Genomic DNA, 18,527 nt, shown 5'->3' with positions numbered 1-18,527 from the left:
GCTGGGGACACCCGAGTTGTAGGTTGATGAGGCAACAGCACTCTTTGGCAGAAAAGTCTACAACTTCCATTAATCCACATCACAGAGCTGTGACAGTTAAAGTGGCACTAAACTACATGAATTCTGTGTATAACAATTTATCAATCCATCAACATTTTTGAGTAATAAGTGGTTTATTTTAACATGACTTTTTAAGGATAGAGATCCATTTCAGATGCCCAAAATTGAATTGCTACCCACAAAAGCTCATGCTAAAACAAATCAGTTTCACATATGCATCTTAATTCCTTCATTTCCTTTCTTTGCATTTTAACACAGATTATGAGATTAATACAGTTATTCCTTTGAAAATTACTACTATGTAAGGTTATCTTCTTGTTCACCTCCAGTGACCACACAAGGACATATAATTGCTGGTTTGGTTTATAGTTAAATCCCTTTAGTGATGCAAAAAGCAAATTTGCAGATCATACGCCAGAGCTCCCTTGGTAGTTTCTAGAGATGAAAGTGGACAAAGCCATGGAAAGGTTAGTCGTTGAGTTGAGCACTGTGTCTGTGACTCAAGAATTCCAACTCTTTTGTTCTTGTTTTCCAACTGTGTTCATCCCATTTCCCTCCATGACTCACGTCTGGTCTGATTGTCCTTTAACATATTTCATCTGCCATTCCAGGAGTCATGCCCAATGCATCTAACAAGCAACAATAAATATCAGTAAAACAGAACAGTAAAACCAAAGAGATACAAAATAATAGCAGAAACAAATACATGTTAGAACAACAAACCACTAAATGAGCAAGACTGAGGTGCAGCAAAACAGCACGTAAATAGTAATGAAGCAGCATAAGCAAGAAGAGCAACATGTTGAAGAGAACTTATAAAAAGCCACAGGTGGGAATTTTCCCCCTTTTTTCTTTTGGGAATCGCATGTTATTGGGAGGAATCTTATCGAGGCAGGGATCCAGTTGGTTAGCCCCAACAAGCATGGTTTCATTCAATCAACTGTTGATTGCTGAATCAATGCTACTACCTTCTGTTCTCCCCCTTTGATTTCTGCCAATTCTTTTCTTTTTTTATAGCCATTGCATATTGGGGTAGTAGGGGAGGGAGTCTACAACTGAGAGTTGTATGTTCTTCCACAGCCTTACAGGACATGGAGATTTGTTGTTCATTCGTTCAGTCGTCTCCGACTCTTCGTGACCTCATGGACCAGCCCACGCCAGAGCTCCCTGTCGGCCGTTACCACCCCCAGCTCCCTCAAGGTCAGTCCAGTCACTTCAAGGATGCCATCCATCCATCTTGCCCTTGGTCGGCCCCTCTTCCTTTTGCCCTCCACTTTCCCCAGCATAATTGTCTTCTCTAGGCTTTCCTGTCTCCTCATGATGTGGCCAAAGTACTTCAACTTTGTCTCTAGTATCTTTCCCTCCAGTGAGCAGTCGGGCTTTATTTCCTGGAGGATGGACTGGTTGGATCTTCTCGCAGTCCAAGGCACTCTCAGCACTTTCCTCCAACACCACAGCTCAAAAGCATCTATCTTCCTTCGCTCAGCCTTCCCTAAGGTCCAGCTCTCACATCCGTAGGTGACTACAGGGAATACCATGGCTTTGATTAGGCGGATCTTTGTTGCCAGTCTGATGTCTCTACTCTTGACTATTTTATCGAGACTGGACATTGCTCTCCTCCCAAGAAGTAAGCGTCTTCTGATTTCCTGGCTACAGTCTGCATCTGCAGTAATCTTTGCACCTAGAAATACAAAGTCTGTCACGGCCTCCACGGTTTCTCCCTCTATTTTCCAGTTGTCAATCATTCTTGTTGCCATAATCTTGGACATGGAGATAACTTTTTAAAAGTTATTTCTTCATCTCTTTAACCAGAAAAGGCCAATAGCTGTTACTCTGTGTGGTGTGCATGTGTGTATGAAAGAGAGAGAGAGAGACTGATGAAGGATCTGACAGAGACAACAGCTGTGGCACTTTGGGTAATACATGTTAATAATGCACTGAAAACCATGGTAAACCGCTTCTCTTAGCATTAAAATCCAATGATGAGACAATCCTAAATAAAATAAGAGATTGTGCCAGAAAATGAAACTCCCAGGTTGGAAGGCACTCAATGAGCTATTGGTGCACAGCAGAGAACAAGTACAAATAGTGCTGTGTGTAATAACACAACTGGATTCAAGTCCAAAAGGCATTCAGCTGTTGACATGCTCAGAGGTGAAATAAAAGTCTGAAGCAGCTCAAAACATAGGGACATGGATTGTGAGAAGCATGAACTGGGACACAAGATAAGGTAAAACAAGAACTAAATATGAAAAAGATTTCTTGTCCTCATCATCTCATAGTAGACATTTTGTCTTAATTTGTATGAAGACAATACAAGAGTTTCCATTAATAGTTTGATGATCAAATGTTTTTCCTCACTTTCCATTTCCCATCTGACAACTTAGAGGTTTGCAGAAGCTATGTATTTTCACCAGAAGCTGCAGGCCTCAGGCACTTCATTCATAACAGAAGAGCAACAGGACATTTAAATTACTTACTTCCTAAGGTGCTGATGTGATACTCTGTGGAACTTTATTCTTTAGACTCAGTCAAAGATGGATATCATCTAATTTAGTTTTCCTCCTCTCAGTGATAGATTTCACTCCCCTTTGAACTTCAAAGAACTTTGGAGATGGTGTGGGCGTCCATAAAGGTACCTAGCAAGCAGAATATATAGGATATCTGGAGTAGTTAGAAAGGAAAGTTGGTAGGAGGTTGAAATGTAAGTGTAGCAAAGAAGTTTCATTTTCCTTTTCTGTAAAAGACATCCCATCAATTAAGGGTGTCCCCTTTTTAATATTGTTTTGTATTGTTTTGTTTTGTTTTTTTGCTCTTTGTGAACTTTCTTCCTTATGACATCTATAATTATCAGAGATAGGGATTACTGATAAAAAGGGCAATGGGAAAATGCTTTTACTCCACAGTTGTACTGCTCCTTTCATCTTCGAGTCCCATGTGCCTTCTCATACAGTTTACAAGCCTTATTATGAAAAGCTGTGAATCGCATACTAACTTCTACAAGTAGACAAGGATTTCTCATGGGAGAAGCCAGCAATGAGGAAGGTTTAATATGTGTGTGATAAGAACAATGCGATTCAGGAATATGCCTAAATGTGTGGTTCTGCCTTCCTTTTTATCAGGAACAATTCACAAGAAAGATTGCATCATTTAATAAAAACCAGTAATATTTTTTGATAACATGATGTAACACAATTTTTGTTTCTGGGTTATAAATGCCATTTCCTAATTGGTTCGGTCATAAAAACATGAGAAAGGTTTATTAAACTGCAAAAACTGTAACAAATTTTGCTATAGTTTTTCAATGAATATCTCATTGAGTCTTAACCCATTCAACATAGTCTGTGGCAGGCACAAAAACAAAGTTTTTGGAATATAACAACTACTTTCAATGTAAATACTGCAAAATTAAAAGGGAATAACACTTTCAAACCAGGAACAGAGTTTTTTTAAAAAAAGTTGTTAAATAGTGTGATCAAGATATATTTCAAAATCTATATTGTCAAGAAATTTTGTGAGAACCCAACTACTTAAAAACTATATTTGTATTGTGCTTCTCTCTCTCTCTCTCTCTCTATATATATATATATATATTAGGCTTGGGCGGTTTCATTCGTTAATTTCGTAATTCGTTATTAATTCATATTTAAATTAGTTTACGATCCAATATTGAGCCATGCAGGAATTGTGTGAGGAGTAATAAAGATTCGAAACAATTTTTTCAATTTATTTCGTAATTATTTCATAATTATTTCGAAATTATTTCGTAATTATTTCGTAATTATTTCGAAATTATTTCGAAATTATTTCGTAATTATTTTCGCATGTCTGGTGCAAGTTTTATATTTGTTGTTTGTTTTATCACACCAATAGTCAACAACAGAGGGAGAGGGAAGCTTCAGAAGTTCCTCCTGTCCCATTTGGAGGTTTTTTTAGCATATTGCGCAATCTCGTCCGCCATTAACGAATCGATTCATAATTTTACAAAATTTTGTAAATTTCGAAATTTTTTAAAGGAAAATTTTGGAATTATTAAAAAAAATGAAACGCAAGGGCCCCCTAAAAACAAAACGAGTTTAGAACCAAATTTTTCCATGGTTACGCAAGCCATATATATATATATATATATATATATATATATATATATAGGGTTAATTTGTAGTTATGAAGTTGGCTTCATAAAAATTCCCTAAAAGGTATTCTGTCATCACCTAAATATTCTTCCCATCCCAATGTTTCAAGAAAACATTTTGTTTTTGAAAGCTGGTGCTGGAATTTTTGTGACTTGATGGTTGATTTTGTGCCCAAGTAGATGCGATTATAATAGGAAATTTTGATTCTATTATAAATTATAACAAACCTCACCTTCTAACCAAAATTAGCAAATGGGGAAGAAGTATGTAACAAGGGGTGCATTTACACTGTGGAATTAATGGAGTTTAACACTTTAACTGTCATGGCTCAATGGTATAGAATAATGAGAGATGTATTTTGATGAGGCACCACCACTCTTTGGCAGAGAAAGCTAAAAATATTGTAGAATGGCAACTCTTATTCTTCCATATATTTGAGACTTGACAGTTAAAGCAGCATCAGATTACATTAATTCTACAGTGTAAATACACCCAAGGCACAGAGCATTCTTATAGCAATGTGAAGGCACAGAACATCCTTATAGCAATGTGATTGATAATAGAAGTCTGAAGGGATTTGGATTAGGAAAGTTGAAAATCGGTAAAGAAAATGTGATGGCTTTAATTGTCAATTATACATTCACTGCAGGTACAACAATGCATTGCATGATGTTGCTGTCCTATTTAAGCCATGAGCTTCCAGACAGAGCTTTTATTTGGTTTCATTCTAAGGCGTAATCAAGCCTTGATTTATTCCATCTCACATCAAACAGTACAACCTTTTATTTATTGCTTTATTGGTAATAGTCTGCAAGTCCCTAGCAAGAATGTACACAGTTTCTTTGACACAAGAAACAATGCTATTAAAGTACTCTTTCCAATTAAGTGTGAATGAGTATGCCTTTATTGCACACTAATTGAAAACACCCTATGGAAACAGCTTCTGCATTGGAAGAGCTTAATGGCTCACAATGGGTGGGATTAGCATCCTAGCTAAATTTATTTTGTGGGCTGTACAGTTTAATTTAAGTAAAACAAAAGTACTCATGACTTCTGGTCATCATTACAGTATTTATATATTGAATGACTTCAATTCTGTGTATGCATATGTTTGTATGTATATGTGTTTAATGTGGGTGTATACACACACACATCACACACATACATATATGATATAAAATTGATTTGATTGGCTGTTATCATGCCATAAGCACAACCGGTTTATAGGAATGATTAGAATTGCTGACCAAATATACCTTTTCTCAAAGTGTGTAGGATTGCTGTCTACTTCTGCTTATGTGTGTTTTCCAAATAACAGCAGTGGCCCCACTTTGGATGAGGGCAACATTGTGGTGGGCATTGAGCCATAACTTAGAGCAGGGCTTCTTTAAGTTTTCCAATTGCCACCCCTTTTGGCCTGTGAACATTTTACCTAAATAGGTATATAAATTCAGTATAAAAATAAAATATCTACTGATATTTGAAAGGTTTCATATTCCTTTTTGGAAATACAGCTGAAGCATCTTCTGCAGAGCCCACTGCAAACACTTCACAACAGATATGTATAAATGTAAAATTGCCACTGGAATCCCTGGTGGTGCAGTGGGTTAACCCGCAGAGCTGCTGAACTTGCTGATTGAAAGTTCGCAGGTTTGAATCCAGTGATCAGCGTGAGCTCCCGCTGTTAGTCCCAGCTTCTGCCAACCTAGCAGTTCGAAAACATGCAAACATGAGGAGATCAATAGGTACCACTCCGGTGGGATGGTGTTGCATACAGTCATGCTGGCCATATGACCTTGGATGTGTCTATCTCCATTTCTAAGCCGGTTCTTCGGCTTAGAAATGGAGATGAGCACCAACCCCCAGAGTTGGATATGACTGGACTTAATGTCAGGGGAAATCCTTTACCTTTACCTTAAAATATCCACTAGGTGACATTCAGAAACATTTTAGATTTTCCAGGACCCCATCATTGAGGGAAGTGAACCCTATTTGGGGCCAGGACCCACATTTTAAGAAGCAGTGAAGTAGAGCACACAAGGCACTAGCCTGAATATATTCATACAAGCCCTATTTATCATGCTATAGTCTTAGGAGGAAGGAGATATAGGATGCCTCCCCCTGCTGTTTCCAATTCCATTTCTTTTCTGGCCTTATAAAAGAAGTGGTCTTCACTTTTCTGGAAATCTGTTTAGTTTCTTCATGGTATTCAAAGGAGTGACAGTGTGCTGTGTGTACATCTTCTGCCAAACCACCAGCTCTCCTGCATAGAAGTCAATTTACTTGCCTGCAGGCAGTTCCTTATTAGGTGTGGCTACCTGCTAATACAAATACAATGCTGAACTAAGTGTTTCCTCTGTAGCCACAGCTGTAGAAAACATGCAGAGAATCCACACCATTACAAAATTGGAATTAACATCAGGACACTGGAAGTATTCTAGTTTTCTGATGTTGATCTCAATACTCTGACGGTGCATCCTTTCCCTTACTTCATTTTTCTGAAGATTTTTGTCAGTATACAAACAATAATTTGTTCTCCAAACAGAAACAAGACATTTTCAGTTTCAAAATAGTCTTACACATTTCTCCCACAGTGCAAACCATTCTTCTCTTGTTTTGATGTATGTATGGGGCTCAGAGTACTGTGTGCTAAGCATAGATACTGCTTATCAGAATAATCCTATATCTAGTAAAATGAATGTATAAATTCTCATGTCAAGAAAGGTTTGAATTGGCATTTTTTGTTTCCATTTGTACAACCCTGCTTCTTGATCTACTTACAGCTGATCTTCCATTTCTTTTTTCACCCTTACCTGGAAAAAAATCCTAATGTATGTACAGCCTGTTGCTATTGTTCTGCTTCACTAACATCTAGAGTTACCCAGTGCTGCTTATTACACAAACAAACAAAAAAAGAGTGTGTTGTATCCATTTTTCTCCATGAGGCTGACATCAGACCAGAGTGTATTTGCCTGGGATATCTTTACAATTCTGAAGATTGTGGGTATTTTGGCAAGGGAAGAATGCTCACAACCTCATAAGTAAGGCTGAAAGAATACAAATAAAATACAGCTTATGTCAAAATATTAACATTATGTAGTTAGAGATATGCACAAATGCATACATTAGGGAAATGTATGTACAACCTATATGTTTTAGAAGGAAAGACACAAATATGTGAATTAAAGTATGTGTGAGAAATTTATGTGCAGACTGATCCTTATAGAAGATGTGACTACAATTCCTTCTACAATTCCTTCTATTATCTTAGCTGCTGCCAATCAAACCCAACTATTTATTGGAAAATGAGGAGTGATCCACAGGTGAATCTCCATTTAAAGGCACATAATGCCCTTGAGACTTCTCAGGAATTCCTCATGCTGCCTCCATGGATGATGATGATGGTGGTGATTATTAATTTATTACCCACTTCTTCCTGAGGCTCGAGGCAGGTTTCAACATTATTAAAACAAGAGATAAAACACTATTCAAAGACATATGACAAGATATAAAGTTAAAATGCAAGTTAAATTCCACTTATAAAATTCAGATTAAAATTCAATTGACTGAGTAGGTCAGCCAGAAGAGATGGGTCTTCATTTGTGTCTTAAATTCTGTCAGTCAAACTTCTTCTGAATCTCATCCACTAAGGTGATCATAGCAGTCTCAGCTCTGAATCCTGGTCTGAAACTGGGTTGAAATGGGTCAAGGAGGGATGTGTCATCCAAGACTGCCTAGAATTGGAGGGCAACTGTTATGTTCCAGCAATAGAAAGATAGCTGGATATTGGCCAGGTTTAGTCAGCTGCAGCCAAGGAGAAGTGATTTGTTGGAAGGATTTCATTGCTGTGTGGTTGGCAGAAAATTTTCATTTCTGTATTGACCAAAAAAGTAAGCAACTCCATCTTATGCTTTAGTAATTTATCAACAAAATGCTAGTAATAGTTATAGAGCCTGTAGAAATAGAATGGGATTCTGAGAAACACAATGAAAATGAGATGGATTTTGTTTTTGCATTTCTGGGATGTTAGCATATGTGGGACTGTGGCTCCATCTACACTGCCATATAATGCATTATTACTATAAACAGGGCCTGTAATTCAGAAATAGTGCTGGTAAGAAAAGAACAAAGCATCAGGTCATAGCATCACTAAGGGCCCATTTACACATGCCTAAATAGGCAGAAGAAACAGGGATAAAAAGGGGTGTTGAGTGGCTAAATGATGTTTAATGAAAATGTGTGCTGATTTGGATTAACAGCTGAAAAACAAATAAAAAACACTTAAAACTTTATTTTGACCAGAAAATTTGCATATTCGCTTGGTTGTATATCCCTGCAGTCACATGATTTAATTTGTATGCCCTGGTGTGGTCTGCCCCAGGATTTTAAAATCCTGAAACAGCTGATTTGGGCTGTAAATAAATGGAGTAATGGACACATAGGTGGCTAAATGGAAGCACAAATGAAAAGCAATAACAATGAAAGTTCTTTGCAAGCATTCCTTTGTTATGATTTTTTAAAAAAAAATTCTGCCAAAGTTCCCCCATCCATCTGGTAGATTTCTAACACAGGTGTCAGGACAGCAGGGGACCATTTACCAGGACTGACAGGTTTGCGTTTGGACTTGCTGTCAAGTCCCATGATTTTTGCCCTGCTTATCTGTGACACATTTTTATGCTATCTGGAAGCGCCCTAATACCTGAACCATGATATTTTGGAATAACACGTGTACCATATATTCTTGACTAAGTCGACCTTATGTTTAAGTCAAAGGCAAGTTTTGGGGCCAAAATTACAGATTTTGATATGGCCCATGGATAAGTCAAAGTCATTCTGAAGAGAGGGGAAAACACTAATGCTAACTCAAGGGGGCAGTCACTGTGCAGATAACAAAAAAGAGCAACAGTGTCATGGCAAAGAGGGGGGGATATGTCAGTGCTTCTTTTAGGTTCTCCTGGGATAAACTAAGCACATGCCTTTTATCATTCTACTCAGAGAAAGGAGAAGTTTCTTGAAGAGGTTTGAAGGCTCTTACATTACAGACATGGATAATTTAATAACAGAAATGCCCAGCCCATATTACTCTAAGTATGGCATATAAACAGATAATTGTTTTTGATACTTATTTTTAAAACATGTCTCCTACTGAAAACTGAGTGCAAAACATAATATAGGATGAGAGAAAAAAGCACTCAGTATATTAAATAATACTTTAACAACGTTTTTTTTCTCTAGACATTTCAAAAATATTTCATTGCACCAAAAGATGCTGAATTTGGGGAAAAAAATAAGAAGTAAGTATTTTCCATTTTAATGACAAGTGTGTCTACATACGGGAAGTTTGCCAGTACCATAGATAGACTCTATGGTGCACTGAGTGTTCTTAAGAGCTAACTCTTCACATTGATCAGTTTTACATGCTGAGTTGGCATATACACAGGGTAAACAGAAAACTTCTTTCTGGCAGTATTTACTGAAATGGTGGGAAAGGGCTGTATGAAAACTAGGTAGTGTTTGCCTTTATGGGTGTTTCCCTTCATTTTTTTATTATTATTATTTGGAAAATTAAAGCTACAGTTTGACTTGGAAAACTTGAATAGTGAACACCAGGGAAGAAAAATAACTCTGGTAGCATGTTTCCCTTCCCATATCCTCTCTACAAATCCTGCTTTTAAAATGGCAGCTGGAAGACTGCTCAGCCAACTGTGGGCTGTAAGAATAGTTTGGATTTTATAACTAACTTGATTTTTAAAAAGTAAGTTAAAAACCCATACCATTATAATGCTAAGTATTAGCTTTCATAGGGATAGAAAACTACACTTATGCTGCTATCAGCAGATTACGTACTTTGTGATATGGCCAATAATTTGCCCTCATGTGCAGCAAGTTTATGAAGGTATATGTCAGTTTTCATGTAGTAAATGAACATATCTGATTTTGGGTATAGAAATAAATATAAATCTTTCTACACCTTACTCCAGGACATTTCAATTGAAGAAAACAGCAATTCTAAAGATTTGCATCAGTGGATAGCTGGAAAGATAATAGCTGATATTAGTAATAGCTAAGCTGCTAAACTCAATGTCTCCTATAATGGAAAGTGGTTGGCATATTGCTGTATGAGGAAAATGTCATACGTATAATTTTCAGATACCATGATTCAGTGCCGCACTTTGTTAGACACAACTTTCTACCTTTGGATTTCCCCTGAACCAGTGTACAGAAAGAGATTACCATTAATTTGATTTGATGGTTTGCTGTGTGTAACTTTCACAGTGTGAGGAAGAAAGTTGCCTATTCAGACCAGAAGAGAAAAAAAATGCTGGGCATTGGTAACAAATCCATTAATGATGTCATGCTGTCGTCAAGTAATGTACGCCACCTACATTTGTAGTCACAAAAGACTAATATTCCTCATGACATTTAACTTAGCAAGACTTGAGAATGTGTTGAAAGAGAAACAAGAAAAAGCTTTCAAGAAAATTGAGCAATACTATAATTTTTCATCTTTTAAAATCATCTAATATTTAAGAAATGAAGTTTTGTGCAGGGTCTTGAGGAGCTACGCAGAATAAGAAGGGGGTAAATGTAGGTATTGTGTTGTGTGCTGCCGACAGTACTCATCACATACAGTGCTTCATGCTAACTGGTTCATCCATAAACAATGCCATCCAACAGGCAAAAGTTGATACAGTTTGTGATGACTAGCATCAGATATGGGGAGTGCTGTTTTCTATGGTAGATCCCCCCCCCCCGTACAGATCCTTGTTTTAGTTTAGTTTAGTTTAGTTTAGAGCAATTGCTATAATACGTAGTCCAGGCCTGTCTCCACAAATGTTTTCAAGCATGCTAATTATGATTATCTATCACATATTTTTGAATGGTTCTGCCTAATGATGTTTCAAACCACTGGTTTTCTAACTCTGAATTCTTCACATATTTTTAACACTGGCTTTCCAGGGTTTAAGAGAAGAAACCTTTCTAGCTTTCTCAAGAGAGGTAAGAAAGTGACCCTACAAGTGTTAAGGAATCACAGGTTAGCTAAGGCTAATCAGAAAAGGCATTCTACATACTCTGGAGCAGAATAGGGCATAAAGTTAAGAGGGATAGAATATAGGATCTCTCCATGCATGTTATATATTAGTCGATCAAAATCCTTTCTATTTACCTAAATGTTTTGTGAGAGTATATATTCGATATATCTAATACCACCTAGCATGACAACCTCTAAATCAGTGGTTATCAACCTGTGGGCACCAGATGTGTTGGCCTTCAACTTCCAGAAATCCTAACAGCTAGTAAACTGGCTGGGATTTCTGGGAGTTGTAGGCCAAAACACCTGGGGACCCACAGGTTGAGAACCACTATTCTAGATGTTTTCTTTTATCAGCTTTCTCATCAACATTGAGCATGCTGGTTGGAGTGACTGGTAGTAGCACTTTAGGTTTCTGAATGATACCATGTTGAGGACATATCAGCTCAAGGATGACTAGCACAACACAACATTAACTCCAATTAGAATTCCACATTGTGTAGCCTGACTGGTCATACTTGACCAACAATTCTGACAATACACTTGTCTTTATGTGTGTAGTGTGTCATGCTACAAGCATGAGACATTTACTTTCTTTGCAGAATTTCCTACTGTTGGCAGACAAGTTGTACACTGCCTCTCCTGTCTCTTCATCTGCAGGAGAAAGTCTGCATCTGATTCATTTCAGTCCATCGTGATGCTTGCTCCAGGAAAATCTCAACATAATTTTATGGGCCATGAGGAAATAATGGAAGACACTGCCAAAATTAATAGGCACCATAGCAATGTGATCTACTTGCAATCTACTGGGCAGGGAGAGACAGTGAAAGAGAGAAGTAGTCAGAGATAAATAAAGAAGCTAAAAGAAGGAGAAATGAGTGATTCTGCCAATTGCTAGCTCTGGTTTTGCCATCATTGGCTTCAGCTATATGTACTCTTATGTGTCCCTACAATATGTTACCCTAAAGGAATGTGACCCTCAACAGAGAAAAGATTGCTCCTCCTTATTCTGGTGGCATAAATGTTTATCTGCAGTTTTATAAACAATGTTGCATACATTTAAACTATAATAAAGCCACACTTCCATAATTTTTACAAATGGGACTGAAACATTTCACTTGAGTAAGACAATGGATCAATTTACACAAAATGCTAAAGTTTAGTGATTAGAAGAATTCTAATCTCACTGGCTTTTAGTGTTCACTTCTCCCTTTGCAAAATGGCATATAATTTTTTTTTAAAAAAATCTTTTGCTTTTGCTTTAGGTGAAAGAGTAGAATATCATTCGAAGTTAGACTATGGGTAAAGTTTAACTAGGGTTTCCCCAGTTTTCTCTGCATTAATTTGATACCTGCATTAATTTGATAACTTAAGATACCTGATCTTAAGTTAAAGTCCAGATCTTGTCACGTGTGGCCCCTGTAAGGATTAATTCCCAGGACAGCTTCTGCACTCTCAGGGGTCAATTCTCACAGTCATCTTGATTCATCAGGCTCTTGGAGCCTGAAGGAGTGGGAGGGCTCCCACTTCCTCCCCTCCAGCCACCCATTTCCCTGGATGGCCTGTCAGCAGGACAGGCTCCTCTTCATGGTACTCCATGAGTTAATCACCGCTTTCTCACTTTTCCATGCATACTGGGAGCTCAGAAGATGATTTCTCTCAGGCTCAACACCCCCCCCCCCCCCAGTTTCCACATACTTCTGAAACACTACACAGATAAACTAGCCCAAACAACAGTTAGAAGTCTCTTTGCATTGAATGAAGGGATTCATGCTACTTTGTGTATTAACTGCCTTAGAAGTGTGTGGAAACTAGGGGGGTGCTTGCATGTCATGAAGTCCTAACATCAGAAAATGGGGAAGACATCTCCAGTTAAATCCTGTAGTCAGTACCTGGTTGTGAAAGAATGAGGTTCCATGTTTGAAGAATATTAATTATATTATTAAAAAAATCAAATTTTCCAGACAAAGGCTCCTCCCAGTATCATTCTTGTAGCTGGTGAATAATCCATTATTGGTCTAAAATTGTACTTTTAGACAATATAAATTCTAGGATGAAAATGGAAAGATATTGTAGTAAATTGATCTTGTAGCAACTTGGTGACAAACTGAAGAAACAAAATTGGTAGCAGAAGATTTTATACACTATGGCTATATTTATACTGTAGTATCAATTTGCTTTGACATCTCTTAACTGCCATGGTTCAATGCCATGGAATCATAGAAACTGTAATTTTTCCAGGTCTTTATCCACGTCTGTTAAAGTGTGCTAGTACCTCACCAAATTACAAATGTTATGCCATGGCAGTTGAAGTGGTGTCAAACTGGATTAACAGTGTAGATGCACACTTTTTCTCTAGTCTCTAGCTCCTCCTAGCAACCTCTAAACTTTAGCTTTCAAAGAAGTAACAATGTTTGTCTCTTGCTGCCTAGAAAGGAAGGACAGACAAAAGAAAAATAAATGTAGCAGCATATTTAAGATTTACTCCCCTGCTCAGAATCCAAACAAAGATAGCAAATAATATATTTTAAAAAATTAAAGTTAGTCTTCAGTGTACCAAAACAATGTCTTCTTTTGCTGTAGTGACACAGTTTTGTGTATAATATGAATTAGATTAAAAGTCATTAGATGACTTCTTCAGCTATGTCTCTTTCATGGCAAGGATATTCTAGACAATCTTATTGCAACACTAACCAAATGGCAAGTTTATTCTCTCCTTGTACTGTAAACGTGACCTTGCACCAAGAATCTAAGTGAGCTAAATGCTATTTGGGGAGTCAACAAATCATGATGCATCGCCACAGCGTCTCCAGCAAAGCACTTGGTATGCTGTGTCAGGGCCCACCTGGGGACAGGGATTCAAAGCCTGACTAGGAAAAAAACACTTCCTGATCGATTTGTCTGTCTGGTCAAGGCCTATTTAGAAACCTTCTGTTTGCAAATCACTGAAACAATAGGTTTTAATGGCTTCAGAGGAGCTATTAAGATTTTTCAATCGAGGGAAGTGTTGCTCTAACACCAAACACTTGAGAGGGTTTGTTGAAAACCAACCAGAAACATCTTTTCAAATTGATTGACTCACAGAACACACTTCCATCGCAGACATAATTAACCTAGGTTGGTAGCTTTTACGCTTTCTGAAGCTTGAAATGCTACATCCAGAACAGCAGGCAAGAAGAGAAGACTAGATATTTAATTTTAAAGTATTTTTAGCCTGTTATTGGGCTAATTCATACCTATGCCTTTTAGAACTACTCTGCAATTAAAGAAAAAGGTCTTCTGAAATATGAATTTAGGCTGGAATTTAGTTCAACTGGTTCACTAGGGCAAATGCTTACCAGTGTAACCTAACCACTTCATCACTCAGGGCTTTTCTAGCATCATAGGACACTTTTCCATCAGTCCAGCGATTGATGGGCACACTGCTCATCTCACAGTGTCACTGGGCTGCCAGTGGAGGCCCTACTCACAACTGGAGCAGAAGTATCCTAGGAAGTTTCCCTCTAAACACAAAAGCCTGCCCATGTTGTGCTGGTCCAATGGAGCCCACACAGATCCACACCACTTTGGCGATGCTTCCCCTGTGTGATGGGGGAAGCATTGCTTCAATGAAGCAATTCATGGAGTGAGAGAGTCACCCATTATCTCTGTTGTTTCGCCATGGATGATGGCAAAATGGTATCGGGAGGAGGATGTCCCTAGTCTTATAGCAGAATATGTGATAGAAATACTATTGTGCACTGGTACCTGCTAGCCCATCAATCCACCAATCAAAGTTGAAAAAAGATGTTTAGCATGTATAACCAGCGAGTTCATTAAACCTAGATAGAGGAATGTCCCTGCGAAATATGTAAGAGCAAAGGAAGCAAGCCATTGAAAAAATGAAGGTGGGATGGGAGGAGAAAGGAAGTGTGAAAAATAAATTGAAATATAGGTTTGTGTAGTAAGCTGGTATCACAACTCTGCTTTGCTTTAGGAGAGAACAAAGGAAATCATTTTAGTATGATTGGGAGAAAGTGGAAACTAGGATTACAGATGAGAAAAGGGAACCTTATACAGGTATTATTGTATATTGCTTTTTCAAATTGCCTTTATATCTCAAGACATTTCACAAGAAATCAGGGTAAGGTAATAGTAAAACAACACCTGGCAGAATACCTACTTTTCAACTCAACTCTGTTACAAAATGAGTACTATAAATATAACATGTTATCAGCGGTTCCATGAAAAAATACTGAATTACTCAAAAATAAATCAGCAGCAATAAAGCATATCAACAATGTATGAATAGTTACAAAATGAAATATAAGCCTACTCTCTGTGTTATGCAGGGAATCATTTTGCCCCCACTTCTCACAAAAGAGTTGATTTTATTTATTTACTTGATTTGAATCTTAACTTTCTCTCAACACTGGTATACAATATTTTAAATGCACAGTATAATTTTTTTTTAAAAAAAAACAGTTAGTATTAAGGTTAAAACAAACTAAATTTGTGTTTTTAAAATTTAAGTTTAAAAAGGTTTGATGCTTATTTATATAAATATAAGAAAATAAAAACACCTCTAACCTTTGCCATTAAAAGCTTTATCTGCCACATACATTAAAAAGCAAAGCTGCCTTTAAACTTTCTTGATATCACAAGTCTCAGGTGATGTGGATATCAGAAGGCATTTTGTCTGTGTGATATGGATATAGGTCATCTATAGATGGCCTTCTACATTACACTTGTTACTTTTAAGATTTTGAAGCAACTACCTATTCTTCCTTATCTAGTCAGCTGTTGTGAATAATGAAAAACATTGAGATGATACTTGAATTTGGTTTGATTAACATACAAAGCTCTTCTACACAGGCAAAAAATGTGACAGATGCTGGCATAAAAATACCCATTCCAAGCCACATGGGGGTCACACTAGATTACTATAAAGACACCTATGTGATGGGGGATTGGCCAAATAGTCCAGCTGTGCTGAAGCAGGCATGGCTGTGTATCAGCTGGGCTTCCCATCATCCCTGCACCCCCATTCCTACAAAAAAAAAAAAACGACAGACAAAAAAAGCCTACAAGAGGTATCAATTTGAATTTTATCTATAATGCACAAGATAACCAGGGCATCAACCCCCCCCCCCCGGCAAGTTTCAGAAAGATTCGCATAGATACAGATTTTTAAAAGTTTAGACAAAAACATTTATCCCCCAAAAAGCCACATCAGCAATTTCCTTGAATGTCTGCCTGTCTATATGTCACACAATTAACCACACAACTTCAACGTAGCACAGATTTGTACTATGCTTGAGCTGAAAATTAAACTGATTTTGGGAGGCATCTGAATGTAACATAATCATAATGAAAATAATTGGTGAATGTTTTGATTCTAAATCCCCCCCCCCCCCAATTGCATGTTTCTAAAATCGATTTGTATGCAAAAATTTAATAGATTTTATATGGCTTATGAGGAATAACAATATTTTTGCATTCTTTAAACTGTGGTCAAGTTAGATGTGAACTGGTACTTATATGAAAGTCATTTTTCCTAGTCCATGAGATTGACTTTAAGTTTCCTTTCAGAAGAGATGAAAGAAGAGATGACAATCCAATACATCATTGCTTCTACATGCTTGTTACTGTGAAAAGATGTTACATAGAGAAACGATGGCATTTGTACAGCTAATGTTAAATATTTATATGTTTAAACACAGATCAAAATAAAAGGCAAACCATTCACAGATCAGATGTTTCAAAATGACAAACATATACAACACACAAACAATGATGTTTTTTATCAAATCAACACCACTTATTTTATCTATATATTTTTTGTTATTTTGAGTTATGATGCTTTCAGGAGGCAGAAAGTCTCCAAAGGAAAGACTCCTGGGCAGCAAAAAGAGAAAAGAAGAAAGAAAAAAATTCAGAGCACAGGTCAGCTTGAGTCCTTTAATTGCATTTCCAAATGCCACACAATGTAATTGCATCAGAGTACTTGCATTTCAGAAGCACAGGTCAGCCAGAAACCATGATATAACAAACTGTAAATCCTGGAAGCTTGATTGTAATAGGGAATTTAGCCCGATACATTTGAACTAACTTGACCCTGATATTAATACTAGATTCCAAAAAGTTGGAAACTTTTGCTAGCATTCTCCAAGGATTAAGACTGGATAGTGTTGGGGCATTGACGATTTGAACTTCTTCACAGAAAAGAAATTTTAATCACCAGCTTGGTGCACACCACTTAGTTTTGATGAAAACTCCCATCATGGACAAAGAACCATAATATATGGAATTCAGCTAGATCCTGCTCTGACTTTCATTTCAACAAGGTGCTGAACTGTATTCTCAAACCTGGCTCAGCATCTTTGGATAACACTTTTAAAGTCCTGACTAAAATAGAGCAAATTCACAATGCAAATTCACAATGCTTCCAATCACCACTATGATGACCAGAACTTTGGTCATTTCATCTGTCTGTCTGTCTGTCTGTCTGTCTATCAGTCAATCAATCATCTGGAACTCCAGTGATGCAGTGGGTTAAACCGCTGAGCAGCTGAACTGGCTGATCGAAAGGTCACAGGTTCGAATCCGGGAAGTGGCATGAGCTCCCACGGTTAGCCCCAGCTTCTGCCAACCATTACCCATCATCACTGTCTTAGAACCCAACAATAGGATGGGCAGAATTTCAAGGTTTTGTGGGGAAGAAAATAATTTTTAAGTCAGTTCAAGAGATCAATAAAATTGGGCCCACCATAGGAATGTTATTTCATCTATCCTTATGGGCTTAAGAATAGGGAGCTAAAAGCCATACCTGCAGGCCAGGGCAAATAATAAAATTAGATAATTTTCTTGGTTATGTTTCGCCAAAGACAGAATTAAATATATCATCACCTTTATGAAGATACTTTGGGAGTTATGATTAGCATATTAACAAAAGAAATTTCACATGTGACACCACCCCCCTACCCCAATGAATAAAGCAGCACAGCGACTCACAGTATGGTTTCATCAACATCTTTGCCAAGAAATCTTTCTTTGTAAACCTAGAGCAAAATTAAGGAAATACTAAGAATAGCCTAAGAGTGGATAAGCTGGCTTCCTGACACTTAAAATACTTAACATTCTTTTCTCAAAAGTGCAGCCAAAAGTTTTCCATCTTGTGTTTACTCAGAAAGACATGAAAGCTGAAAGAACTCAAAGGGATGAATCCATTCTGTTTTAGAGAAAAACATTTTCCCCTGCAGAGTTTCTAGAACAAAAGCTTTGCCTTTGCCTTGCATCCTACTACTTTCGTTTGCCTATAA

At 37.4% G+C, this 18,527-nt stretch overlaps 1 long non-coding RNA gene across 1 annotated transcript; it reads right to left on the bottom strand.

Annotated features, from left to right (window-relative positions):
* Positions 1–213: 213 nt before the first annotated feature.
* LOC137096804 (uncharacterized) lies at positions 214–18,266 on the bottom strand. Its single transcript, XR_010909733.1, has 3 exons — positions 18,220–18,266; positions 2,541–2,699; positions 214–689 (listed from the first exon to the last, which is right to left on the bottom strand). It is a non-coding gene; the product is annotated as an uncharacterized lncRNA (long non-coding RNA).
* Positions 18,267–18,527: the final 261 nt, after the last annotated feature.

This window comes from Anolis sagrei, chromosome 4, assembly GCF_037176765.1.
Source record: "Anolis sagrei isolate rAnoSag1 chromosome 4, rAnoSag1.mat, whole genome shotgun sequence".
NCBI lineage: Eukaryota > Metazoa > Chordata > Lepidosauria > Squamata > Dactyloidae > Anolis > Anolis sagrei.
The sequence above is the reverse complement of the archived record's forward strand: the minus strand, read 5'-3'. Positions and strand labels throughout refer to the sequence as shown.